The sequence below is a fragment of the Callorhinus ursinus genome, unplaced genomic scaffold (genome assembly GCF_003265705.2).
Source record: "Callorhinus ursinus isolate GAN/ISIS: 27379988/994484 unplaced genomic scaffold, GSC_fseal_2.0 scaffold38, whole genome shotgun sequence".
NCBI lineage: Eukaryota > Metazoa > Chordata > Mammalia > Carnivora > Otariidae > Callorhinus > Callorhinus ursinus.
This window is the reverse complement of record NW_027397100.1, coordinates 4,989,347-5,017,104: the sequence shown is the minus strand read 5'-3', so window position 1 is coordinate 5,017,104 and position 27,758 is coordinate 4,989,347. Positions and strand designations below refer to the sequence as shown.

At 43.7% G+C, this 27,758-nt stretch overlaps 1 long non-coding RNA gene across 1 annotated transcript in view; it reads left to right on the top strand.

The window, feature by feature from the left end:
* Positions 1-27,758, top strand: part of LOC141370557 (uncharacterized) — a 96,343-nt gene that overhangs the window by 39,894 nt on the left and 28,691 nt on the right. Inside the window, exons 2-3 of the long non-coding RNA XR_012374679.1 lie at positions 19,339-19,569; positions 20,428-20,567. This is a non-coding gene — a long non-coding RNA (uncharacterized lncRNA). The remainder of the gene's footprint in view (positions 1-19,338; positions 19,570-20,427; positions 20,568-27,758) is intronic.

Sequence of the window (27,758 nt, the reverse complement as noted above, 5' to 3'; positions counted from 1 at the left end):
ATTCAGTCTTTACTCAGGAACAGTTTCCGTTGATCCCTTTTTCCTCACATGACCCGGCCTTACCTTCCTCTTACCTGAGGCCCTGTGGACCTTCCAGAAGCACTTCATCCCAGAGGTAGAGCGCAGCATTGAAGTCAGACAGATGTGAGGTCGAATCCTGACTAGCTCACTTACTGACTATGTGACCATGGGAAAATTACTCTCTGAACCTCATTCATCTTTTAAACAATGCAGATAATGATATACAACTTTCAGAGTTGTCAAGAAGAATCAATGAGATAATGTAGGCAAAGGGCTTAATGCAGTGCGTGGCAATTAGTAGGTGCTCAATAATGTCAGACAGGCTTTCATCTCCCTCTGAACAGAGGCTGGTTTCCTTCAGTTATGGGGCAAGCAGCTCTCGCTTACCGATAGCCGATAAGTGGGCATGGCCTGTGTGGACAGATTAGAGGGTGTGGCTGAGCCCTTAGCGGGGGTGGGAGGGATGGGGGTGGGAGAGGGGGAATGGGGGGGTTTGAGCATTCAGGAGAGGCAACATTGGGGAGAAGAGGAGAGGCCCTCAAGCACATTGGCAGACCCTGCTTCTGTCTTTGATCCTCTACTTAGGGCCAGTCATGGTCTCCCAAAGAGGCCCTACATTTCCTAGCTCCACACTTTCGCTTATCCAGTTCCATCCACCTGGAATGCTTTTTTCTTCACCACCCCACCCATTGAAATCTGATCCAAGGTCTTGTAATGGGGTATAACTCAAGATGCATATCAGAGTTTTTTCAAAATCCACATATCTGGGAGTTACCCCTTGCAGCCTGGCTCCCCAGGACACAATGCAATCCAGAGAGTCTGTGGTATTAAATTAAAGCCCTGCAGGAGCCCCAGGCTGGAGGGACAGCTGCAACTGTGAGCCAGGGGTAGGGCTATCCGTGGAGACTAAGCCTAAGTCACAGAATGCAAACTGGGAGTTCATGAGCCTCAAGTCTAGAAGACAGAACAGGACCTGCTGTTCTGTAGATCAGTAGATCTGCTGTGAGGCGTGGGCATGTAGATTCTGAAGAAGCTCCTTATGATGATACACACCTCTAGGAAAGGAGCACTCATATCATCCACAGAGCCTAGGGGTTGGGCTCAAACAGACTTGACTACCTGTGTGCCATTGGGCAATCTCAACTTCTCTGAGCCTCAGTTTTCTCATCTATAAAATGGTGGCAATAATAATACTTATCCCATATGGTTGCTGTAAGGAGGACATAGGGTAATAGAGATGGTGCTCAGGAAAAACTAGATCTACATTGAACCATCCCCGAGTGCCACCCAGAAGTCATCATTTCGGGCCATCTGTACTTGGGTCACTGCATTGAAGACAGCATTTAGTATGAGTTGCCCCCCGCCCCCCACCCAGAACATGAGCAGCTGAGGACTGGGGACAGGCAGGGATTGTGTATTATCTGCCATGTGCTCCCACAGCACCTGGCATGGTGTCTCACATGGAGCTTGTGCTCAATAAATTTTTGTTGAATTGAATATAAAACCATAAGAAACTAATGTATGTGGTTATGTTAGGTACCTGCATAATGCGTTTTTGAACAGGCTTTTGATTAGTCTTAGTGTCCGGGAAACAGTTTCCTACTGACAGTGCATTTCGAAATTGCCAGGAGGGCAATAAATATGCACATAAAATTCTGCTTTTCTCAGACCTGGATGGAATCTCTTTGTTTCCTGGGGCTTCTGTTTGCCAGGCATCCACAGGGACTGGGGCTGTCCCTGGGCTGCATTCTTACTCCGGACTTGTCAGGGACCCTCCTGGCCCCATTTGTAAGCCCAAGAGCCAGAACTTAGCCCTCCAGAGAGCACAGGGATGGGGCATCCTTTTCTGCTTTCTAGACTGGAGGCTCATGAGCTCCCGGTTTGCATTTTGTGATGTAGGCTTAGTCGCCACAGATAAACCTACCCCCGGCTCACAGCTGCTGCTGTCCCTCCAGGCTGGGGCTCCTGCAGGACCTTAATTTCAGAGACTCTCTGGGCTGCGCTGTCTCCTGGGGAGCCAGGCTGCCAGTAGAATACCTTCCCTCTAAGAACACAGAGGTCCCTCCAAGCAGTCCTGCAGGGGAGGGGTCTGGAGGCACAAGACAGCCCACCCAGGGATCTTTCTAGGAGATGGGTCTCATTAGAGTGTTGAGGAGGGGTCCTGGCTAAGGGAGGCTTGAACTGGAGGGGGTCCACCTCCAGCCTCTAACAGCCTTTAATTTTTCCTTTCTTCTTTTTAATGAGCATATAGTGCCGGTTCACACATGGGCATATACATCATATAACATATGTATATACACACATAGGCATATATGCATGATATACATAGGCATATTTGTATACTATATATTGTATGTATAATATATATTACACAGATACATAAATATATATAGCACTGGTGTATATATATATATACACACACATATGTAAATAAATAGGTTATAAATAATATACATGGTGTATGCATAATGTAAATACTCTATGTAATATACACAGGCATATAATGTACGTTTATATGATGTACATACATAGTTTAGATATGTCCATATGCATAATATGCATAAGTGTATAAATATACACTTTATAAAAAATAGAGGTGTACATAATACATACAGGTATATATAATACACCTGAGTATAGAAGTATAGTATACATTAAGTAGATATATCTAGGTCTACACATTACTTAGGTATGTGTATAATAAACATGGATATATATTTCTATACATAGGTATACATAATATAGATCTATAAACCTAATATACATATATATGTGTGAAACACATGTATACAATGTATGCATATATATTACATAAATACGTTTATGTATATACACTTAAATATAAATATACATAATATACATAAACATTTATATAATATACATTGGTATATTATGGTATATATATCTATCTATAAAAATGCACAGATATATTTTTTACATGAATATGTATATATAATATATGTAATATATATTTGAAAATGGAATCATGTTGGTTTCTGGGCATTTACTCTCTTCTCTATAACCCAACCAGAGTGTTTTTTTTGAAAACACCAGACTGATCATGTCCCTCATCTGCCTAAATTTCTTCATTGCCTTCCCCGCTGTATTTGGATAAAGATCAAAATCCTTAACCTCTTCTGCCGAGGTCTGCCTTTCTGATCGGCCTGTATATACCTACTTGCCCTACCTCCTTTGAGAACACTGCCCACCTTCACTCACTCTTCATCTTCCCCTGTGCCCCCACCCCCTCTGTACCTGGACATCTCTCCCTCATCCTTACTCAAGAGGCCTTCATATAAGATTAGGTTTCCTGTCAGACACTTCCTAGTGGCCTGACTTTTCTGCCAGAATACTCAGCCTTTTTTAGTCTATTTCCCTGCTGCTAGACAGTAAGCCTTATGAGAATAGACCCTGACTAGCTTGGGTCTTCAACTCCCCTCTGTGTTGGGCCATCAGAGGGCCCTTTATAAATATTTGTGAAGTAGAAGATTAAAATTCTATGTTTTTTTTTTAAGTCACTTAACAGTGTATTGTGAGCATCCTTCTGTGTCAAGAAATGTATGTTTACAGAATCATCTTTAATGGCATCATGGTATTCCATTGTATGGAGATACCATAATTTAACTGATCTCCTATTGCTGGACAAAATGTTGCTTCCCAGTATCTTATAAACAGTGTTGTAACCAATATCTACATGCAAACATGTAACTAATTTGCTTGACCAAAAATATTGTACCAATTTATACATTCATCAGCAATGCTTAGTGTCCTTTACTCACCCACCTCAATACCAAGTATTATTATTACGTGGATTTTTTTTTTTTTTTGCCACTCATAGTCATAGTTTAAAGCTGCCTTTCTCTGATAACCAGGGATATTTGTTCATTAATTATTTTATTTCTACAGGTCCTTACTGAGAGCCACCTCCTTGCTCTTAGCAAAATACACATATTCTAGCATGAGTAACACATTGTAGCTTGACAATACATTTAGAATATGGTAGGGAAAATCTCACTTGTTTTCCTTAAAGCATCTTCCTGATTATTACTATAAATTCATTGTGCTAGGTAAACATTAGAGTTATTTTGTCAAATACCTTTAAAAACATCTTATTTTGTTATTTGGAGTGCATGGAAATGTATAGATTTGGAAAGAAATAAATCTTTACTATATTGGGTTTTTTTACTCCAAAGCATGGCATGGGTTTCCTTTCAAGATTTTTTTTTTTATAGATTTATTTATTTATTTTTGAGAGAGTGAGAATGAGAGAGAGAGAGTACATGAGAGCGGGGAGGGTTAGAGGGAGAAGCAGGCCCCTCGCCGAGCAGGGAGCCCGATGCGGGACTCGATCCCGGGACTCCAGGATCATGACCTGAGCCGAAGGCAGTCGCTTAACCAACTGAGCCATCCAGGCGCCTCTCCTTTCAAGTTTTAAAAATATCTCTTAAAAAAAAAAAAACCCTCAGGGGTGCCTAGGTGGCTCAGTCCGTTGGGCATCTGACTCTTGATTTCAGCTCAGGTCATGATCACGGGGTTGTGGGATTCAGCCCCATGTCAGGCTCTGTGTTGAGTGTGGTGCCTGCTTAGGATTCTCTCTCTCCCTCTCTCTCTGCCCCTCCCCCAGTTCGTGTGCACTCACTCTCTCTCTCTAAAAGGAAAATAAATAAACCCCTCAAATATGACCACCCAAAGATAAAAATTATTAACATTTGTCCAAATACCTTATCAGATCTTTGGAAGCATATGTAGTGACATAAATATATATTTATGAGGTGCACATGCTGTTTTATAAACTAAAATAATTCAATAACCTATTGTGAACATCTTTCCATTTTAATGAAATGATTCTGCATCATTTTAAAAATGGCTATAATAATATTCCACTGTACGGATGTATCATTTAACTAGTTTCTTGTTGACAGACATTTAGGTTGTTTCCAAATTTTAATAATCAAGAATGAACATTTTTGTGCAAATATCTTCATATCTTGTTATCTCTTTAAAGGAAATTAAAATATATTACTAAAATGAAAAAAAAATAAATTCCTGGACTTGGAAAGTTTGGGTCATAAGGTACATATACTCTTAGATAAATTACCAAACTAAGCTTCAGAAACTTTGTATCAAATTGTTTTCCATCTGCAGCATATAGGAATGCTCATGTAAATCCAAAAGGAAATTGGGAAAATAATTCCATTTGCAGTAGCATGCAAAAGAATAAAATATGTAGCAATAAATTTAACCAAGGAAGTGAAATACTTGTACACTGAAAAATGCAAAATGTTGTTGAAAGAAATGAAAGACTACCCAAATAAATTGACAGACATACTGTGTTCCTGGAAGGATGACATACAATTATCTTAACATTATTAGATTCAGTGTAAACCCTATCAGAATTCCAATGGCCTTTTTTCCCCTCAGGAATAGAAAAACCAATCCTCATTCTCACATGGAATTGCAAGGGGCCCCCCAAAACCAAAACAGTCTTGAAAAAGAACAAAGTTGGAAGACACAGACTTCTTGATTTTGGAACTTACCATAAATATAAAAGAAGCAAAGCAATGTGGCACTGGCATAAATATAGACATATAGATCAGTGGAATAGAATTGAGAGTTTGGAAATAAACCCACATATCTATGGCCAATTGATTTTTTAAATTTTTTATTGTTAATCACCATAAATTATATCATTAGTTTTTGATGTAGTGTTCCATGATTCATTGTTTGTGCATAACACCCAGTGCTCCATGCAGTGCTCTTTAATACCCATCACCAGGCTAACCCATCCCCCCACCCTCCTCCCCTCTAGAACCCTCAATTTGTTTTTCAGAGTTCATCGTCTCTCATGGTGTGTCTCCCCCTCCAATTTCCCTCCCTTCATTCTTCCCCTCCTGCTATCTTCTTTTTTTTTCTTAAACATGTATTGCATTATTTGTTTCAGAGGTACAGATCTATGATTCAACAGTCTTGCACAATTCACAGCGCTCACCATAGCACATACCCTCCCCAATGTCTATTACCCAGACACCCCATCCCTCCCACCTCCCCCCACTCCAGCAACCCTCAGTTTGTTTCCTGAGATTAAGAATTCCTCATATCAGTAAGGTCATATGATACATGTCTTTTTCTCTTAAGATTTTATTTATTTGAGAGAGAGAGAATGAGAGATAGCACGAGAAGGAAGAGGGTCAGAGGGAGAAGCAGACTCCCCGCTGAGCGGGGAGCCCGATGCGGGACTCGATCCCGGGACTTCAGGATCATGACCTGAGCCGAAGGCATTCACCTAACCGACTGAGCCACCTAGGCGCCCTACATGTCTTTCTCTGATTGACTTATTTCACTCAGCATAATACCCTCCAGTTCCATCCACGTCATTGCAAATGGCAAGATCTCATTCCTTTTGATGGCTGCATAATATTCCATTGGATACATATGCCACATCTTCTTTATCCATTCATCTGTCTATGGACATCTTGGCTCTTTCCACAGTTTGGCTATTGTGGACATTGCTGCTATAAACATCGGGGTGCATGTACCCCTACGGATCCCTACATTTGTATCTTTGGGGTATATACCCAGTAGTGCAATTGCTGGATCTTATGGTAGCTCTATTTTCAACTTTTTGAGGAACCTCCATACTGTTTTCCAGAGTGGTTGCATCAGCTTGCATTCCCACCAATAGTGTAAGAGGGTTCCCCTTTCTCCACATCCCTGCCAACATCTGTCATTTCCTGATTTGTTAATTTTAGCCATTCTGACTGGTGTGACGTGGTATCTCATTGAGGTTTTATTTTGGATTTCCCTGATGCCGAGCAGTGTTGAGCACTTTTTCAGGTGTCTGTTGGCCATGTGGATGTCTTCTTTGGAAAAATGTCTGTTCATTCCTTGATTGGATTATTTGTTCTTTGGGTGTTGAGTTTGATAAGTTCTTTATAGATTTTGGATACTAGCCCTTTATCTGATATGTCCTTTGCAAATATCTTCTCCCATTCTGTCGGTTGTCTTTTGGTTTTGTGGACTGTTTCCTTTGCTGTGCAAAAGCTTTTTATCTTGATGAAGTCCCAATAGTTTATTTTTGCCCTTGCTTCCCTTGCCTTTGGCGATGTTTCTAGGAAGAAGTTGCTGTGGCTGAGGTCAAAGAGGTTGCTGCCTGTGCTCTCCTTTAGGATTTTGATGGACTCCTGTCTCACATTGAGGTCTTTCAATAATTTTGAGTCTATTTGTGTTTGTGGTGTAAGGAAATAGTCCAGTTTCATTCTTCTGCATGTGGCTGTCCAATTTTCCCAACACCATTTGTTGAAGAGACTGTCTTTTTGCCATTGGACATTCTTTCCTGCTTTGTCAAAGGTGAGTTGACCATAGAGTTGAGGGTCCATTTCTGGGCTCTCGATTCTGTTCCATTGATCTATGTGTCTGTTTTTGTGCCAGTACCATACTGTCTTGATGATGACAGCTTTGTAATAGAGCTGGAAGTCCGGGATTGTGATGCTGCCAGCTTTGCTTTTCTTTCTCAATATTCCTCTGGCTGTACGGGGTCTTTTCTGGTTCCATACAAATTTTAGGATTATTTGTTCCATTTCTTTGAAAAAAGTGGATGGTATTTTGATGGGGATTGCATTGAATGTGTAGATTGCTCTAGGTAGCATTCACAATATTTGTTCTTCCAGTCCATGAGCATGGAATGTTTTTCCATTTCTTTGTGTCTTCCTCAGTTTATTTCATAAGTATTATAGTTTTCCGAGTACAGATCCTTTGCCTCTTTGGTTAGATTTATTCCTAGGTATCTTATGGTTTTGGGTGCAATTGCAAATGGGATCGACTCCTTGATTTGTCTCTCTTCTGTCTTGTTGTTGGTGTATAGGAATGCCACTGATTTCTGTGCATTGATTTTCTATCCTGCTACTTGAATGAATTCCTGTATGAGTTCTAGCAGTTTTGGGGTAGAGTCTTTTGGGTTTTCCACAAACAGTATCATATCATCTGCAAAGAGTGAGAGTTTGACTTCTTTGCCGATTTGGATGCCTTTGATTTCTTTTTGTTGTCTGATTGCTGTGGCTAGGACATCTAATACTATGTTGAATAGCAGTGGTGAGAGTGGACATCCCTGCCACGTTCCTGACCTTAGGGGGAAAGGTCTCAGCTTTTCCCCATTGAAAATGATATTCGCTGTAGGTTTTTCATAGATGGCTTTTATGATATTGAGGTATGTAACCTCTGTCCCTATACTCTGAAGAGTTTTGATCAAGAAAGGATGCTGTACTTTGTCAAATGCTTTTTCTGCATCTATTGAGAGGATCATATGATTCTTGTTTTTTGTTAATGTATTGTATCACATTGATTGATTTGCGGATGTTGAACTAACCTTGCAGCCAAAATCCCACTTGGTCGTGGTGAATAATCCTTTTAATGTACTGTTGGATCCTATTGGCTAATATTTTGGTGAGAATATTTGCATCCATGTTCATTAAGGATATTGGTCTGTAATTCTCCTGTTTGATGGGGTCTTTGTCTGGTTTTGGGATCAAGGTAATGCTGGCCTCATAAAACGAGTTTGGAAGTTTTCCTTCCATTTCTATTTTTGGAACAGTTTCAGAAGAATAGGTATTAATTCTTCTTGAAATGTCTGGTAGAATTTCCCTGGGAAGCCATCTGGCCCTGGGCTTTTGTTTGTTGGGAGATTTTTGATGACTGCTTCAATTTCCTTAGTGGCTTATAGGTCTGTTCAGGTTTTCTATTTCTTCCTGGTTCAATTTTGGTAGTTGATACATCTCTAGGAATGCACCCATTTCTTCCAGGTTATCTAATTTGCTGGCATATAGTTGCTCATAATATGTTCTTATAATTGTTTGTATTTCTTTGGTGTTGGTTGTGATCTCTCCTCTTTCATTCATGATTCTGTTGATTTGGGTCCTTTCTCTTTTCTTTTTGATAAGTCTGGCCAGGGGGTTTATCAATCTTTTGAATTCTTTCAAAGAACCAGCTCCTAGTTTTGTCGATCTGTTCTACTGTTCTTTTGGTTTCTAGTTCATTGATTTCTGCTCTGATCTTTATTCTTTCTCTTCTCTTGCTGAGTTTAGGCTTTATTTGCTGTTCTTTCTCCAGCTCCTTTAGGTGTAGGGTTAGGTTGTGTATTTGAGACGTTTCTTGTTTCTTGAGAAAGGCTTGTATTGCTATATACTTTCCTCTCAGGACCTCCTTTGCTGTTATCCCAAAGATTTTGAACAGTTGTGTTTTCATTTTCATTGGTTTCCATGAATTTTTTTAATTCTTCTTTAATTTCCTGGTTGACCCATTCATTCTTTAGTAGGATGCTCTTTAGCCTCCATGTATTTGAGTTCTTTCTGACTTTCCTCTTGTGATTGAGTTCTAGTTTCAAAGCATTGTGGTCTGAAAATATGCAGGGAATGATCCCAATCTTTTGGTACCGGTAGAGACCTGATTTGTGAGCTAGGATGTGATCAATTCTGGAGAATGTTCCATGGGCACTGGAGAAGAATGTGTATTCCGTTGCTTTGGGATGGAATGTTCTGAATATGTCTGTGAAGTCCATTTGGTCCAGTGTGTCATTTAAAGTCTTTATTTCCTTGTTGATCTTTTGTTTAGATGATCTGTGCATTTCATTGAGGGGGCTGTTAAAAATCCCCCAGTATTTTATTGTTGTCGATGTGTTTCTTTGCATTTGTTATGAATTGCCTTATATAATTGGCTGCTCCCATGTTAGGGTATAGATATTTACAATTGTTAGATCTTCTTGTTGGATAGACCCTTTAAGTAGATTATAGTGTCCTTCCTCATCTCTTATTACAGTCTTTGTTTTAAAATCTAGTTTGTCTGATATAAGGATTGCCACCCCAGCTTTCTTTTGGTGTCCATTAGCATGGTAAATGGTTTTCCACCCCTTCACTTTCAATCTTGGGTCTAAAATGAGTCTCTTGCAGACAGCATATCGATAAGTCTTGTCTTTTAATCCAATCTGATAGCCTGTGTCTTTTGATTGGGGCATTTAGCCCATTTACATTCAGGGTTACTATTGAAAGATATGAATTTAGTGCCATTGTATTGCCTGTAAGGTGACTGTTACTGTATATTGTCTGTGTTCCTTTCTGGTCTATGTTGCTTTTAGGCTCTCTCTTTTCTTAGAGGACCCCTTTCAATATTTCTTGTAGGGCTGCTTTCATGTTTGCACATTCCTTTAGTTTTTGTTTGTCCTGGAAACTTTTTATCTCTCCTTCTATTTTCAATGACAGCCTAGCTGGATATAGTATACTTCGCTGAATATTTTTCTCGTTTAGTGCTCTGAAGATATCATGCCAGTCCTTTCTGGCCTGCCAGGTCTCTGTGGATAGGTCTGTTGCCAATCTAATGTTTCTACCATTGTAGGTTACAGAGCTCTTCTCCCAAGCTGCTTTCAGGATTTTCTCTGTCTCTGAGACTCATAAGTTTTACTCTCAGATGTTGGGGTGTTCACCTATTTTTATTGATTTTGAGAGGGGTTCTCTGTGCCTCCTGGATTTTGATGTCTGTTTCCTTCCCCAAATTAGGGAAGATCTCTGCTATAATTTGTTCCAATATACCTTCTGCCCCTCTCTTTCTTTCTTTCTTTCTTTCTTCTTCTGGGATCCCAATTACTCTAATGTTGTTTCATCTTAGGGTATCGCTTCTCTCTTGAATTCTGCCCTCATGATCCTGTAGTTTTTTCTCTCTTTTTCTCAGCCTCTTTATTTTCCATCATTTGGTCCTCTATATCACTGATTCTCTCTTCTGCCTCATTTATCCTAGCAGTTAGTACCCCCATTTTTGATTGCACCTCATCAATAGCCTTTTTTATTTTGACTTGGTTAGATTTTAGTTCTTTTATTTCTCTAGGAAGGGTTTCTCTAATAACATCCATGCTTTTTTCAAGCCCAGCTAGTATCTTTAAAGTCATGATTCTGAAGTCTAGGTCCGATATCTTACTAATGTCCGTATTGAGTAGGTCCCTGGCAGTCAGTACTACGTCTTCTTCTTTTTGTTGAGGTGGAGATTTTTTCCATCTTGTAATTTTTGTCCAGAGGAGAAAAGATGAATGAGAGAACAAAATGCTAACAGGGTAACAAAATCCCCAGTATATATACTCTAAACAAATCAGAAAAACCTGAAACTGGGGGAAAAGAAAGGGAAAGAAAGAAAAAAGAAAAGAAAGAAAAAAAATAAAAACAAACAAAAACAGAACAAAACAAAAACAATATGATCAAATATGATCAGGCTGGTGCATAGATCGGTGCCACACACTAGATTTTGGGTATATTTTGCCTGTTAGAAGAAAGTGCCTCCTAAAATTTTAAAGAAAGAAAAACTTATATATGTATAAAATAAGGGTTGATATGATGAAGGGATGGAGTATGAATGTAAAGATGAAAATTATAAAAAGTTTTATAAAAGGAATTGGTAAGTTGTTTGAAAAAAGAAAGAAGAGGATTAAAAAAAAGAGAATGTGATCAGGCAGGAGACTAGAACAAAGCCATACACTAGAGATTTAGGGTATATTTTGATATGTTAGAAGAAACTGTATCTCAAAATTGTGAAGAGAGAACAAGTTACATATATATGCCAAAAATAAGGGTAACTACTATGAAGAGATAGAATATGACTCTAAAAATGAAAAATAAAAATGTTTTTTAAAAAAGGATTGATAAGATGTTCGTTGAAAAAGGGGGAAAAATTAAAAAATAAAGACAGTTAAAAAATTAAGTTTGGAGATCGGGCAGAGCAAGATGGTGGAGCAGTAGGAGACCTAGATTTTGTCTGATCTCAGGAATTCAGCTGAATAGGGATCAGACCATTCTGAACACCTACGAACTCAACAGGAGATCGAAGAGGAGAGTAGCAACAACTCTCTGAACAGGGAAGGGACCACTTACTGGAAGTCTCCTCTGGAGAAAATGACAAGACAAAAAAAAAAAATCACCTCAGCAAAAAGAACAAGAGGTCGTACCGTCAGCCAGGGGCCTACTCAATATGGACACTAGTAACATGTTGGACCTAGAGTTCAGAATCATGACTTTAAAGATACTAGCTGGGCTTGAATAAAGTGTGGAAGTTATTAGAGAAACCCTTTCTGGAGAAATAAAAGAACTAAAATCTAACCAAGTCAAAATCAAAAAGGCTATTGATGAGGTACAATCAAAAATGGGGGCACTAACTGCTAGGATAAATGAGGCAGAAGAGAGAATCAGCGATATAGAAGACCAAATGATGGAAAATAAGGAGGCTGAGAAAAAGAGAAATAAACCACAGGATCACGAGGGCAGAATTCGAGAGATAAGGGATACGATAAGACGAAACAACATTAGAATAATTGGGATCCCAGAAGAAGAAGAAAGAGAGAGAGGGGCAGAAGGTATATTGGAGCAAATAATAGCAGAGAACTTCCCTAATGTGAGGAAGGAATCAGGCATCAAAATCCAGGATGTCTTCCAAAGAAGACATCCACATGGCCAACAGATACATGAAAAAGTGCTCAACATCGCTCGGCATCAGGGAAATCCAAATCAAAACCTCAATGAGATACCACTTCACACCAGTCAGAATGGCTAAAATTAACAAGTCAGGAAACGGCAGACGTTGGCGGGGATGTGGAGAAAGGGGAACCCTCCTACACTGTTGGTGGGAATGCAAGGTGGTGCAGCCCCCCTGGAAAACAGTATGGAGGTTCCTCAAACAGTTGAAAATAGAGCTACCCTACGATCCAGCAATTGCACTACTGGGTATTTACCACAAAGATACAAATGTAGGGATCCGAAGGGGTACGTGCACCCCAATGTTTATAGCAGCAACGTCCACAATAGCCAAACTGTGGAAAGAGCCAAGATGTCCATCGACAGATGAATGGATAAAGAAGAGGTGGTATATATACACAATGGAATATTATGCAGCCATCAACAGGAAAGAGATCTTGCCATTTGCAACGACGTGGATGGAACTGGAGGGTGTTATGCTGAGTGATATAAGTCAATCAGAGAAAGATGTATTATATTACCTCACTGAAATGAGGAATTCTTAATCTCAGGAAACAAACTGAGTGTTGATAGAGTGTTGGGAGGTGGGATGGATGGTGTGGCTGGGTGACAGACTTTGGGTAGGGTATGTGCTATGGTGAGCGCTGTGAATTGTGCAAGACTGTTGTATCACAGATCTGTACTTCTGAAACAAACAATGCAACATATGTTAAGAAAAAAGAAAAGGAAGAAGATAGCAGGAGTGGAAGAATGAAGGGAAATAAGTCAGAGGGGGATACGAACCATGAGAGACGATGGACTCTGAACAACAAACTGAGGATTCTAGAGGGGCGGAGGGTAGGGGGATGGGTTAGCCTGGTGATGGGTATTAAAGAGGGCACATTCTGCGTGGAGCACTGGATGTTATGCACAAACGATGAATCATGGAACACTACATCAAAAACTAATGATGTAATATATGGTGATTAACATAACAATAAAAAATTAAAAAAAGACTTTGAAAGCCTAAAGAATCATGGTAAAAAAGCCATGGATTCTATGTGCAGTATTCCCCTAGCGCTGGAGTTCTGCCCTTCTCATTGATCGGTAAACTTGGTCTTGACTGGCCGTTCTTACTGATCTTCGGGGGGAGGGGCCTGTTGCCGTGGTTCCCAAATGTGTTTGCCGGAGGCAGAATTGCCCCACCCTCGCCAGGTCCGGGCTAAGTAATGTGCTTGGGTTTCTCTCGGGAGCTTTTGTTCCCTGCAAGCTTTCCGTACAGCTTTGGAGGAGGAGGGTGAAAATGGCGGCCTCCCAATCTCTGCCCTGGAGGAGCCGAGAACTCAGGGCTCCGCTCCTCAGTGCGCCCCCAGAGAAAAGCCATCAGTCACTCCCGTCTCTCCAGTCTCCAGCCACACTCCGTGCTCACCCGGCCTGTGACCAAGCGTTTCTATCTCTGGCACCCGACCCCGTGTGGAGTCTCCAAACCCAGCAGATCCCTGCGGTGCGCTCCCGCGCCGCTCCTCCCAGGGGAGGAAGGGGAGTCTTCCCAGCTCTGTCGCTTGTTGGGTCCCTGCTGGAGGAGCAGTGGCCTGACTGGGCCGCAGATCACGGTTTATGGCAACCCCGAGCTGAGAGCCCGCGCCTCAGCTCCGTCTCTGCAGCCGGCTTCCCCGCTCTGATACCTGGGAGCTCTGCCGCACTCAGGCACCCCCGGTCTTTCTGTGACCCCGAGGGTCCTGAGACCACCTGTCCCGTGAGGGTTCCACCCCCTGCTTAGCCACTGGAGCGATGTCCCTCAGCGGAGCCAACTTCTAAAAGTTCTGATTTTGTGCTCCGCGGCTCTATCACTTGCCACAATTGGCAGACGGAGGCCCCTCCCCCGCCGTCTATCCTCCTGAATATCGCCTCCGATTCATTTCTCCGCATGTCCTACCTCCAGTAAGTGGTCACTTCTCTGTTCAGAGAGTTGTTGCTACTCTCCTCTTCGATCTCCTGTTGAGTTCGTAGGTGTTCAGAATGGTTTGATCCCTATCCAGCTGAATTCCTGAGACCAGACAAAATCCCGGTCTCCTACTCCTCTGCCATCTTGCTCTGTCCCCCCATCAACTGTGCTTGGCCAATTGATTTTTGACAAGGGTGCCAAGTCCATTCAATGGGAAGGATATCTTCATCTTTAACAAATGATTCTGGGACAACTGATATCCACATGCAAAAGAATGAGGTTGGATCACAAACTGATATCATAGAAAAATAATAACTCAAAATGGGTCAATAATCTAAATATAAAAATTAAAACTAAAACTCTTAGGAGAAAACATAGGAATAAATCTTGATGATCTTGAATTGAACAATGGACTCTCTGATGTGAGACCAAAAACACAAGCAACAAAAGAAAAAAATAGAGAAATTGGACTCTGTCAAAATTAAAGACTTTTGCATGGAAGAACATTATCAAAGTGAAAAGAAAATCTGATATCATGAGCACTGAGTGTGATAGTCAACTAATGAATGATTGAATATTATTTCAAAAACTAATGATGTACTATACCTTGGCTAATTGAATTTAAATAAAAGAAAATCTGCAGAAAGGGAGAAAATATTTGTAATTCATATATCTGATAGGGGTCTAGTATTCAGGTATATAAAGAGTTCCCCCAAATCAACAGCAAATAAACAACCTCATTAAAACTCTCTCTAGAGTTGATTATACAAGTGACTGATGAGTCACAAGTATGATGAGAGCCAGGAGGGAGAGTTAAAACATAGGCAAACACTTGAATAGACATTTCTCCAAAGAATGATGTACAAATGGCCAATAAGCACATGAAAAGATGCTCAACATGTTAAGTCATTAGGGAAATGCAAGTCAAAACTACCATGGGACCCCATACCCACTAGGATGGCTATAATTTTTTTAAAGGAAAAAAAATAAGTGTTGGTGAGGATGTGCTCAAATTGGAACCTTTGTATATTGGTGGTGGGAGTGTGAAATGGTTCAGTCACTGTGGAAAACATTTTGGTGGCTCTTCAACAGAGAATCACTGGATGACTCTGCAGTTCTAGTCCCAGGTACATACCTGAAGAATTGAAAACATGTTCAAACAACTCATACATGCATGTTTATAGCAGCACCATTCATAATAGCTAAAAGGTGGAAGCAGCCTAAATATCCATTAAGTGAATGGATGAACAGATATCGTATATCCACACAATGGAATACTATTCAGCCATAAAAGGAATGAAGTACAGATCCATGCTACAATGTGGGTGAACCTCCAAAACCTGATGCTAAGTGAGAGAAGCCAGACACAAAAGGTCATGTATCCTATGATTCCATTTATATGAAATATCTAGAATAGACATGTTCAGAGAGAGCACAGATTGATAGTGGCCAGGGGGAAGGGATGGTGGGAGAGAAGCCATTTGATGACTAAGGGGTTTTACTTCAGAGTGATGGAAATGTTTTGGAACTAGACAGAAGTGATAGTTACACAATATCGTGAATGTACTAAATGCTACTGAATTGCTCACATTAATGGTTGATTTTATGTTATGGGAGTTTTACCTCAATAAGTTATTTAAAAAAAAAAAAGGCTACCAAACAAATGCAGTGTGTGACTTACAATCAGGCATAAAAGGGAGCCTCATAGCTTGGAGCTGATATTTGCCTTGAGCTCCTCACTTCCAGAACGGTGGTCACATGACCCAGGAAAGGACCAGGAAAACGGGCAGTACACCAGGGTTTCCCTGGCCTTGGAAAACCAGGTCCCACAATGGCAGTGACTTGAGCCTGCTATTTTCTGCCCATAAAGTTACTGCATGTTTGCTTTTGGGGAAAAGAAGAATGTTCCTTTGTCCTGTGTCTTTGCCTATGCCCGGGCATGGTGAATCTTTTATTTTTATTAATTAATTTTTAAATTTTATTTTATCATGTTATGTTAGTCACCATACATCATTAGTTTTTGATGTAGTGATCCATGAATCATTGTTTTCGTATGAAAGAGAAACAGGTGGTAGGTGGGGATCCTGAGGCTACATGGGCAGTGGTATTCCAGGCAAAGGAAGGAGTGTGTGCAAAGGCCCTGAGGCAGGGGCCTGTTTGAGGCACTGAAGGGAGGCCAGGGTGGCTGGAGCAGAGCTCAAGAGAAAGAGAGGCAGGAGGTCACAGTGGCCTGACTGTATAGAACCTCATGGCCACTGTGAAGGCCAGCATTTACTTAGTGAAAAGGGAAGCCAGCCAAGAGTTTGAGCTAAAGAGTGACTTGTTCTGGCTTCATGATCTCGCTTGGATTTTAACATGTGTGCCACAGTGGAGAATAGAATGTAGATGATTATACAAGTGACTGATGAGTCACAAGTATTATGAGAGCCAGCGGGGAGAGTCTAGGTTATTTTGGAAGTATAAAACAGGAGACCTTGACTTGGTCTGGGGTTACAGGAGAGTTCAGGTAGGGCTCAGGTAGCATTTGGCCTTAGGGTAAATGGGAGCCACTGCAGGGTTTGGAGCGGGGGCGTGGGGATTTTGGCCATGACTGTAAGTAAACATAATGGTGATCACACTCCCTGCCGGGGGTTGCTTTGGGAGACTTTCTCAAGTGGAGAGCTTGAAGCATTCGGCTGACTATGTGCCTGGAGAAGCCTCACTGTGCTTGTCCAGCCTCATGGGAGGAGGAGAGGGTGGGAAGCAGGCTGGCAAGCCTCAGGGCGCTGTAGGACCTGCTCATTCACCATCACTTGTGAGATATGTCAGGCATTCGAGGCCCCTTGTGGCTCTAATTGGAATCCTCTCTGTAACTGATCTGTCAGGAGAGAGATGCCTCTGTCCCTCCATGGAGCCCTGGATGGAAGCTTGACAGCCCAGGTGGGAGGTGCTCTGGCAGTTTAATCACTCAGTGCAGACAGGACTGGCCATGCCCTCCATGGCATCCTGCATCTTCTGGCTAGGCTTGTGCATCCAAGAGAGTCCATGGTCTTAGGCCTTATAGCTAGGAACACATATGTCTGGTGACTGTACAAGCACCTCTGTATTTATTACGGTCAGTGGGAAGCAGATGGAACACTCCAGTTAGTTTAATTCAAGGAGGAATTAACAAAAGGGCTATTCATTGGGGCACCTGGTGGCTTGGTTCGTTAAGCGTCTCACCCTTGATCTCAGTGTCGTGAGTTCAAGCTCCACGTTGGGCTCTACGCTGCACGTGGAGCTGCTTAAAAAAAAAAAAGTCTATTAAGCTGTGGGCAAGGTGTAGGGAAATCATACAGGGTAGTGCCCTATTGGGGCTAGTTCCCACCTTAGATCCAAAGGGAGGGAGCAGGAAGGAGCACCAGGTATTGGAGCCTGGGTGGAGGGAGTTGGGGAGAGAAAGCTGGGGGGTAGGAGGTGAGTCCCTCAGCTGAGACACAGGCAGACCCAGGCAACCTTGCAGAGAGGGAGCTGGAAACAGAAACACCCTGGCCATATTCTCCTCCTGTCTTCTGACCCCTGCAAGGATTCCTCACTGGTCAAGCGGAGCCAGAAGCAGAGGTCAAGGGAGACTGTTGATGTGGTCCCTACAGGTAGAGAAGCATAGCAAGTGGACCTGGGAGAACATATGGAAGATATCCATGTTCCTTGGGGCCAGGCCCTGCCCTGGGTTCCAGTCCAGAACTAGATCGGACATGGTCCCCGTTTCCAAGGAGCTCTCTGGGACATGGCAGTCGGATCAGGGTGACATGTGGTGGGATTGGTGCTGTGACAGGGGATGAGAAAATTGCATGGACTTTTAGTTGTCGGGATCATTAAACCAGGAGGAGGGGTGAGGGGTAGAGAGGGGATGCTTGGCTGCTCTCCCTGGTTCACTCCAGCAGCATGTTTATGGCATTTTTAGAGGTGATGAGTAGATGTGTGTTTTCGGATCCTCCAGATAACAGCAACAGTGTTGCCTCACAAGCTCATTGAAATTAGACCCTGGTTGGAAACTGATTTGCACAGTACTTGGCACCTTGCAAGTGGGCTGTGAACAGTAGTCCTCTTGTTCTTTGGCCTCATCAAGGTAGTCCAGTTAGCTCTACCAAGTGAATAAGCAAGATGGGTGGATCACGGGGCATCTCTGCCCAGTGACTCTGGTTTGCATGGCTACCGTTTATGAACTGCCTGCTCTGCGTCACACGCACATTATCTCTACAACTTCTATGGGGAGGGAGTAGGTAGACAATATTATTTATTCATTTCTCTTCCTCTGGTGCCTCCTAGGATGGTTTCAAACCACGCCTGCAAATTCTTTGATACTTTTCCCATTGAGCATTGGGGTCTATGTCCCCTGCCCTTGAATCTGGGCTGTTCTTAGTGACTAACTAGTAACAAGGAGAATGCCATGGAATTGATGCTGCTCTGGAGGCTAGGTCAGAAAAGGCCATGCAGTTTCTACTGGGCCTCTTGGGGTCATGCACCCAGTAAGCCAGGCACCATGGAAGAAATCCAGTTACCCCAAGACGGCTGTGCTGGGGAAGCCACATCTGGGCACTTTGGTCCACAGCCCAGCTGAGCCTTCAGATGACAGCAGCCCCAGCTGCCAGCGGACTACAACCCCAGGAGAGAATCCAGCAGAGCCTTCCCCCAAATCCTGACCGATACAGTAACTAGTGAAATGAAGTGGCTGGTTTGGGCTGCTATGTTTTGGAGTACGTTTTTATATTCCAGTAGTAACTGGAATATCTCCTCTTTCATGCCTTCCCTGTGGGTGGAATATTCTTCCGCCATCTCACTGACTTTAGACCTGGCCATGGGATTAATTTTAGCTATTGGGAGGTGAGTGGATGCAATGAACTTCCACGTCTAACCAAAATCCTCAAATGTGCTCAGGTGATTCGTCCAGCCCTCTTGCACTCCTGTGACTGGCCATGGGAAGATCATGCTCCAGATCCCTGCTTCCCTTTATCCTAAAATGAAAGAGACTGGAACTCATCCTCTGGCCTAAAGCAGAGCTGCCCCACTGGCCTACAGGCCTGTGAGTGAGAAATGCTTGCTGTGGCAAACCACTGAGATCTGAGGGTGTTTGTTACCCCACATCATCTCAGCAGCAGCTAAGATAAGGTAGGTGTGTAACACCATGACTTCCATTTTCCAGACGGTGAAGCTGAAGCATACAAAAGTTAAATGAATTGCTCAGGTCATAGCTAGAAAGGAACAGAGTCTGCCTAGAAACTCATTTTTAACCATTGCCTTCAGAAAGGTACAAGCACTAGTACATCGCTCATGGGCCCATGTGCGTTTCCAGCATCCCTGCTCAGCCCCTGGCCTGGACGGATGTAGTAACTTCAGTTCCTGGAGGGGCTGAGGACACTATGAAATAAACAGCCCACGAAAGCCTGTTTTCCACTGTCCAGATCCTCAACCTTGAAACCTCAGCTGTATCATCCATTACCCTTCACAGAGCATAGGAGAGGTAGCCAGGTGTTTGGAAATATATAAAGCCTTGCTGCAGCCTAAATGCACAAGGAAAGTGGGCAACACTGCTTTATTCTTCCTGCTTGGGTCTCCAAGGTGTGTGTGTGTGTGTGTGTGTGTGTGTCTTTAGAAGCATTATGCATTTAGATACACTTTTATGCATTCAGAGTTGGAGTAAAATCTAAGTGTTCATCATTATGCTTGGCTGTATGCCTGTGTGCTTGTGTGTGTGTGTTACACCACAAAAGAACATAGTTGGGCTAATGAGGCTGGGCTTTGGAATCCGACAGTCCTCGATTAAACACGATCTTCCCCATTGTGTGAACTTGGACAAGTTTTGCAACCCTTTTGAGTCTTAGTTTCTTCTTTCTATAAATGGGGAGCAATAAGAGTATGGAATGGGATTGACCTCCCATGAAGTAATGTACATAAAACACCTACCATCCTATAGGGGCTCAGTGAACACTTACATCCTTTCCCCCTCTTGTCGTTTCTTATCAACAGTTACTACGAAGTACAGTTTGCTCAACTTGAGGACTTTCTGTGAACTCTACTAGCATTTGGGGAGCTGCTCCCCACTCCAGGGATAAAGCAAGAGAGGACTTCTCTGTTGCCTAGGACCCGAGTCCTGCAGCTCTACATCTGTAAGTTGGTAGTCCTCTGCCTAAGCACCAAAGGTAATGTGGTACATAGACAAAGGGGCTTTAAACTAGGAGACATTGGGGCCTTGGCTGAAACCCTGTCTTTATTATTTATTAGCTGCATGACTTGGGTAATTACTTAAAGATTCTATGCCTTGTTTATTTTCCTTTCTGTGCAATAGGCATAATATCTGTATCCTGTTTACCGACATACTGGCAGCATTCAGTATTGTGTCTGGCGCCTGGCAAGTGTCATGAGGATAGAATGGAGCAACACATGAATAATTGCCCCCCCCAGAGTAGGCACTCTGTTGATACTGAGTTCCTTGGTACTACTGCTGGCATAAGGGTAGGACTTTTTAAGGCAGGGAACTCAATACATTTTAACTGAATCTGAGTCATCACTGTGTGGTAGACCCTTGAACAACACAGGTTTGAAACTGAGCAGGTCCACCTATATGTGGATTTTTTTTCAATAAATACAGTACTAAATGTATTTTCTCTTCCTTATGATTTTCCTAACATTTTCTTTTCTCTAGCTTACTTTATTGTGAGAATATTGTAGGTAATACATTTAACATACAAAATATGTGCTGACTGTTTATGTTATCGGTAAGGCTTCTGGTCAACAGTGGCTATTAGTAGTTAAGTTTTTGGGGAGTCAAAAGTTATATGCAAATAGTACCTGCATTGGGGGTCAATGCCCATAACCCCCACCTTATTTAAGGGTCAACTATAATAGCATTCTTGGATCCTTTTTTAGAGCTGTTTGATTACATTTTGAAGAAGCTCAGGATCTAGAGTCCGTAACTTGGCATTTGCAGAGCCTGTGTCTGTCTGCCTTAAGAGACACGACTAGCTCTTCTTAGCACTTCCTACCCTGCAGGCGGAGCATGCTTCCAACCTGAGGGCATTTGCATATGCTATTCCTGAACCTGAGGGCATTTGCATATGCTGTTCCTATTGCTGTGAGCACAAAAGTCATCCTCATCCCAATCATTGTCCTCCTCCTTCTCCTCAATGTCATTACCGCCACCATCATTCTCACAATGACCATCATCAATTTCATGATCATCAGGATTATCCCCATAATCACCACCTTCTCCATTATCATCATCCCAGCAGCATCACCGCAATCAGCATCACTCCGACCACAGCAGCTATGACTGGTACTCCCACCGTTTATGGGGTCCTTACTCCATACTGTACTCGTTCTTATTAAGTCATTTATAACAAAACTTTAAGGTAAATACAGTTGCTATCTCATTTTACATACAAGGCAACCAAGACATGCAAGGGTGAAATAATTTGCCCCAAGTGAATCACTGGTGAGGACAGGATACAAATCCAGATGAGACCACCCCTAGGCTAACTAACTCTTTTAACTAATACATGGAACTGCTCCTTCTCCCCACCACTCACCCATTAACCCACCCTTCAAATCTCAGCTCAAGTGTCCCATCCTTGGAAGTCTTCCTCACCAATGTAAGCACACACAGCTTCCTTGAAGCTTGCTTTCTAGTGCTTATCACAATTTCTAGTTTTATATTTATTTGTGTAATTGTTTGATCAATAGCTGTCCCTCCCATTTCCATGAGGGCAGGGACAGCAGGGTCAGGGGCTCTTTTGTGTGCTAGCTCATGCCTTGTGCCCAGAGTGGAGACCGGTTCAGAGTAAGTGGTCCATAGTATTGTTGAATGAGGGAGTAAATGAATTAATCCTGCCTCTGTCCTCAGCCCGGCTATGGTTCCGCTCCTTGGTTTGCTGATGTTTACAGGTTTACTACTTTTCTAATTCATCTTCTCGTGGGTTATTTGCATTCTAGCTGAAGCGAGGGTCATCCTCCTTGGGTCACCACTAGCCGGTGGACTCTCCAGAACTGGTTCAGAAACAGGAAGTCATTGAGAGTGGACAGTCTGGGGTGAGGAGAACCAGGAGGCAGGCTGTTGTCATAAGAAAGGCTTGGCGAAGAGGCCGTGGATGAATGACCTTCAATGGCAGTGGGCATCAGAATCGAGGACAAAGCTAAAAAGTGTTCTGAGGCAAAAATGGCTGGGCCCGGTGTCTGGATGCGGGGAGCAGATGGCTGTGAGGAGTCACCAGGTGCTCTAAGATTTCAACTTTGGAGGAAGAATCAAGCATGGTGACATCCACAGTCTTGATGGTTGATGGGTTACCCCAGTCTTATCTCTCTATGTATTAATGGGCTCCTTTAGGTGTCTTGCTTTTACATATGCTCTTTCTTCTGCCTGGAGTGTCCTGTCTTCCCTTTTCCACCTGGAAGACCCCTACTCACCTTTCAAGACTCAGATCAAGGGACTTTTCTGCCCTCCCCAGTAAAGTTGTTGCTGGCTCTGCTACCATATTTTGGTCGGATCTTTCCTAAGCCACATGCCAAACTGGGTTGTCCCACCTGTTTATGTATCCATATGTCCTGTTAGCTATGAGCTCTTTAGGAGCGGGCTTTGTAATATCCTTCTCCTTACCCTTCAGCCCAGACCTCGCCTCCCCTCCCCTCCCTTCTCTTTCCTTTCCTCTCATGATGCCTATCCAAGTGCTGTAAAGCTACATGTGTTCTATTAATGACCAGAACCACAACAGTGAAAGACAGAGGGGACAGGGGAGCTGGGAGGTGGCTGATGACAATTGTAGCTGAGGTCAGGGCCTGCAGGAAGGGTATTGCGGGGTCCATAAGAGAGCAAACGCCCCTTCCTGCTTGTGGCAAGGCGAGATCTTCTGCCTAGATCTTTTGACATGAACCATTTGATTTCCTGACACACTGAAGTTCGCCATGTCTGAGGCTGGATTCAGGTCATCGCATCTCTCTGATGGAGCAAGCCGACCAGAAAGTGGGTTTAACAATAAAAGCACCCCTACCTGTGGGTTTCTTCTTATCTCTTTTATCTGTAGCCGAAATGAGATCAGCAGTGGGCGGTATGTGACTGACCACCCCCCCACCTCCCCCCTCCATCCTGTGCTGCAAACGTTTTCTGAATGGGGGAATCCATGGGGAGGTTGGTGCCAAACCCAGGCATGTGATCACGTGATCGCTCTGGTGCTGCCGCTCAGGAGGTCTCTTGACTTTGAGCTTGGTGATGGAAGTGGGGGGGGGGGCCTGAACATTATCTGCAAAATGCTATCAGTTAGCCTAATTTCAGCTCTGGGCTCTTTGATCATCTTGCCTCTTGGGACTCAGTGCGGGACCCTGGCTGGACCACTGGCCACCTAACAACTTTGTTTCCTTCTGGTTTTTTATTTGTTCTTGGATAAGTCACTTAACCTCTGTGTGCCTCATTTTGCTCATCTGTCCAGTAGGGCTGGTGGTAATGCCTACCTCCCAGGACTGTGGTTGAGTAGGAAATGATATAACGTATGTCAGCTGGGTAGAGCAGAGGGGCCTGTCACACAAGTGCTGCATAAGCGTTAGCACCTGCTACCACCGTTCTGCCATTCTTATTGCTGCAGGCATTGTCATTTTTTTTTTCGTGGGGTCCTGACATTGTTCATCTGGTAAACTAGATCTTGGCAAGGCTGGAACCTGCTCCTTGTTCAGGTGTCGCCCCAGTGGCACATTCTCAGAGAGGTCTTCTCTGACCCCCCAAAGTCTCAAAGTAGTAACCCCACTCTGCCACTCTCAAAACTGTCTATCCATTATGACCTGGCTTTGTCTTCATAACCTCCACTGTACCTCACCTTCTTGTTTGTGTACTTATCTATTGCCTCTCTGCATCCTGGAATGTAGGCATCTGTGCTTCTTTACCGTGGTCTCCCAAGTGCTCAGCACAGCACCGTGCATCCGGAAGGTCCTCGATAATAATAACATCATTCTTAGTTGAGTGTCTTTATCTGACATCTTCTGTCTTGTCCTGAACCTCTGCTAGCTTGGCTCTAGCTGAATCCCATAGGCGGGAGAAATTGAAACTGGGTCAAATTGTTTTCAAGTTCACTGCACTGCTTCCCTTCCACCCCTTGGTGGAGCCCTTGTAGCATCCCTCCGGTGCGTGCACCCAGTGCTTTTACTCTCAGGACAGGACTGCAAATACATCATACTAAAGTGTGAATGATTGATAGAGACAAAATACCACCTTCTCTTAAGTGATCAAAGCCTGACATAATTCTGCTTTCCCTCCTTCCAGGGAAAGGTGTGAGGCTGGTGCAGGGCTAAGAGGGGAAGGAACTGATTCCAGTTCCTCTAATGAGCTGTGTGATCCTGAACAAGTCGACCCCTCTGAGCCCTGGTGTCCTTATTCTTAAAAAGCGCTGGCTCCCACACGGGGTGGTTGTGAGTGTCACATGCAATCCCTGTGTCTGAAAATGTCTTATAAAATGCTTCCTCTCAGTAAGCTGTTATCATTGTTTATCATAACAGAAAACGAGAGGCTGATAGAAGTGAGTGACAAGCTGGATAGAAACCAGCAGTGTGCCTCCAGGGATTCCTTGTCTCCCTATCTCTTTATTCACCACTCAAAACTATGAGCTGCCTCAGATGTGACCCCAGGGCATCTGCTCCTGGCTCCTCCTGGCCTGCCCCCTGCCCTCACTCCCAGCAGGGCTTTGATGAGGAGCTCCAGGTCCCACAAATTTAGGGAGACAAGGGATGCTGAGATCAGCTGTGCAGAGTCGTAAAGTCCAGTCTCTCTTTAGTCCTGAGGGCCCCTTTCTAGGCACTGGAGCCCACCCCGCCTTTCTCTTGCCCACACGACTCCTTCCAGGGTCCCCAAGAAGCCTGAATTCCTTTTCTAGTTCTTCCCCTTGCTGTCCTGGTCGGAGCTCCTGCACTCCCCTCACCCCCAACCTAAAACCTCTTATGTTTTGTGAGCATCCACTGAGATTGTGGGAAAAGGCACAGGACGGACCAGGGACATGTGCACTCAGGCCGTGCTTGGGAGGTATGCGTGCTAGAGCCCGATGCCTGGGTCCCTATCCCAGCTCTGGTGTTTACTAGTTCTGTGACCTTGGACAAGTTACTTCCCCTCCTGTGCCTCAGTTTATTCATCTGCAAAGTGAAGACGATTCCTGAAGCTACCTCAAAGGATTTTTATGAGGTTTAAAATGGATGTATTCATGTAAAGCATCTAGAATGGTACCTAGCAGAGAGTAAGGCAGACCAGTGAATGTTGGCTTTTTTTTTTTTTAATTTAAATTTTGCTTATTAACCTACATGGCAATATTGGTTTCTGGAGTAGAATTCAGTGATTCAAATATTGGCTTTTTAAAAAATTATTAATACGGAGTCAACTCCATCCTTATTGGAGATCCTTAGTCAAAGGTGAGCTCAAATTTGAGGTGGGTGCTCCAGGTAAGGCTTCTTTCTCCCAAGACCATGCCTCTACTCCTGAGGACGTTCCCCAGAGAGGTGTGTGCCTGAGAATCTTTGGTCCTAATTCTTTGCTCCTTCCTCTAAACATGCCTTTGCCAGGTAACGTGGCTAAAGGCAGATGCAGGACCCTGCCCTTTGATTTGGGGCTCAGACATGGGACTTGTTTTGGCCCAGGGGCGTGTGGGCAGAAGCCGACCTCTTCCTCCTGTGCCACTTCTAAGCCTAGGTTGTAAGGTGGCTTGGGTGTTTTGCTCGCCCTCTTGCACCTCTGCTGTCATCATGAAAACAACACACCTGGCTAGCCAGCTGGTCAAAGGCAGATGAGAGACACTGGAAACAGCGTAGAACAGACCCATACCTGATCTTCAGCCTGGAGCTGCCCATCTATGCCCACCTTAGCTCAGCCGAGCCAGGCCAGGATCAGCAGAACCCCCAGCCAACCCGCTGGTAGACAAACAAAATAAGTGCTTCTCGTTGTCTGCTACTGAGATTTGCAGTTGTTTGTTAGGTGACAATAGCTGATTGGTACACTGGTGAGTGGTGAAGAATCACCATGGTATTGTTGACTAGTCTTGGCTCCCCAAACGCAAAGCAGGAAATGGCTGATGAGCTGGACTGGACCATGTCAGATTGAGGTCGGGTGACACTGCTGTCCCTGTCCCCACCATGTCCAAATCTGAGCCTTCGGTCTCTGGGCACTAGGGTCGCATGTAGGAAAGAGGCCAGAAGAGACCGGGAGGTGGTCAGACATGTTCTGGCAGAGACAGCTCTGCCTAGCAGAGTGCCTTGTTGCTCCAGACACATGAATAAAAGAGAGAGAGAGAGAGAGAGAGAGAGGAGAGGGGGCCAGCCAGGTCTGCTCTGAGAGATGGCTCCTGGATGGTTAGCTATTCCTGCTGCTTGGGTAGAAGAGAGAGAAGAGAGAAAACAGAACACCCACTGGAAAGTGAGGGGACACCCCCACCAGGCAGCACCCTACAATGTAGCTCCTGCATTGTGATGCTCCCTTTCCCGGCAGGTGAGCTGAGCCAGGGAAGGGAAGGGGAAGGCGGGGCTTTTGTATGTTTACTGCCCTGTCCTTATGGCTCTTTCCCCATAACACACTGTATTCATCTTTACCTGAAATTATGTATTTATGAGTTTACTCGCTTGTATCTCTCTCCCATTACCAGAATGTGAGCCCCATCAAGGCAGTGATCAGTGTAGGTGACCAATACATGTTCGCTGAATGAATGAATGAATGCATGAGTGCAATGGCCTATGCTGTAACATCTCAGCCTGGTCACTGTTTGCTCCTTGCCCCTTGACTTTCTCCTAGCACATCCTTGCCCATGGTTGCAGGAACTGGAAGACATTAACCAGGAGGCCCACTCTTTGACTCAGAGATTGCTCCTGTCCTAGACATGCCTGGGGTCTGGAACCTGCTCACTCTCTGCACCTCTGAACCCTGTCTTGTTTGGTTCCACACCTGGGTCACTTCATATTGGTGATCTGATTTGGACCTGCTCCACTTTTGGTTTTGCTGTCCAGAGAGCTAACCCAGAGCATACCACCTCAATTCCCAGCCTGCTCCAGGAGACGGCCCTACAGGTGAAGTGTCCCCTGCCTGCCTTGCTTGTCTGGTGGGGACACTGGCACTCTGCTTCCTTGGATACGCCAATTGCAGAGAGATGTCAGCCTGTGTGGTAAACATTCTTATAGTCTAGCCTCTTAAAAGTCTTTGCCAACTTATTTTTATGGTTTTAGCTCATTCTGGTCCCATTTGCTCCTGTAGTGATTCATGCAAATGCAGCTACTTCTATGCAAAAGAACTCTGCTAATACCATTTGCAAAGATGCCTCTGTGAGATGCCCAGGATGCTCTCAGTGCTCCTA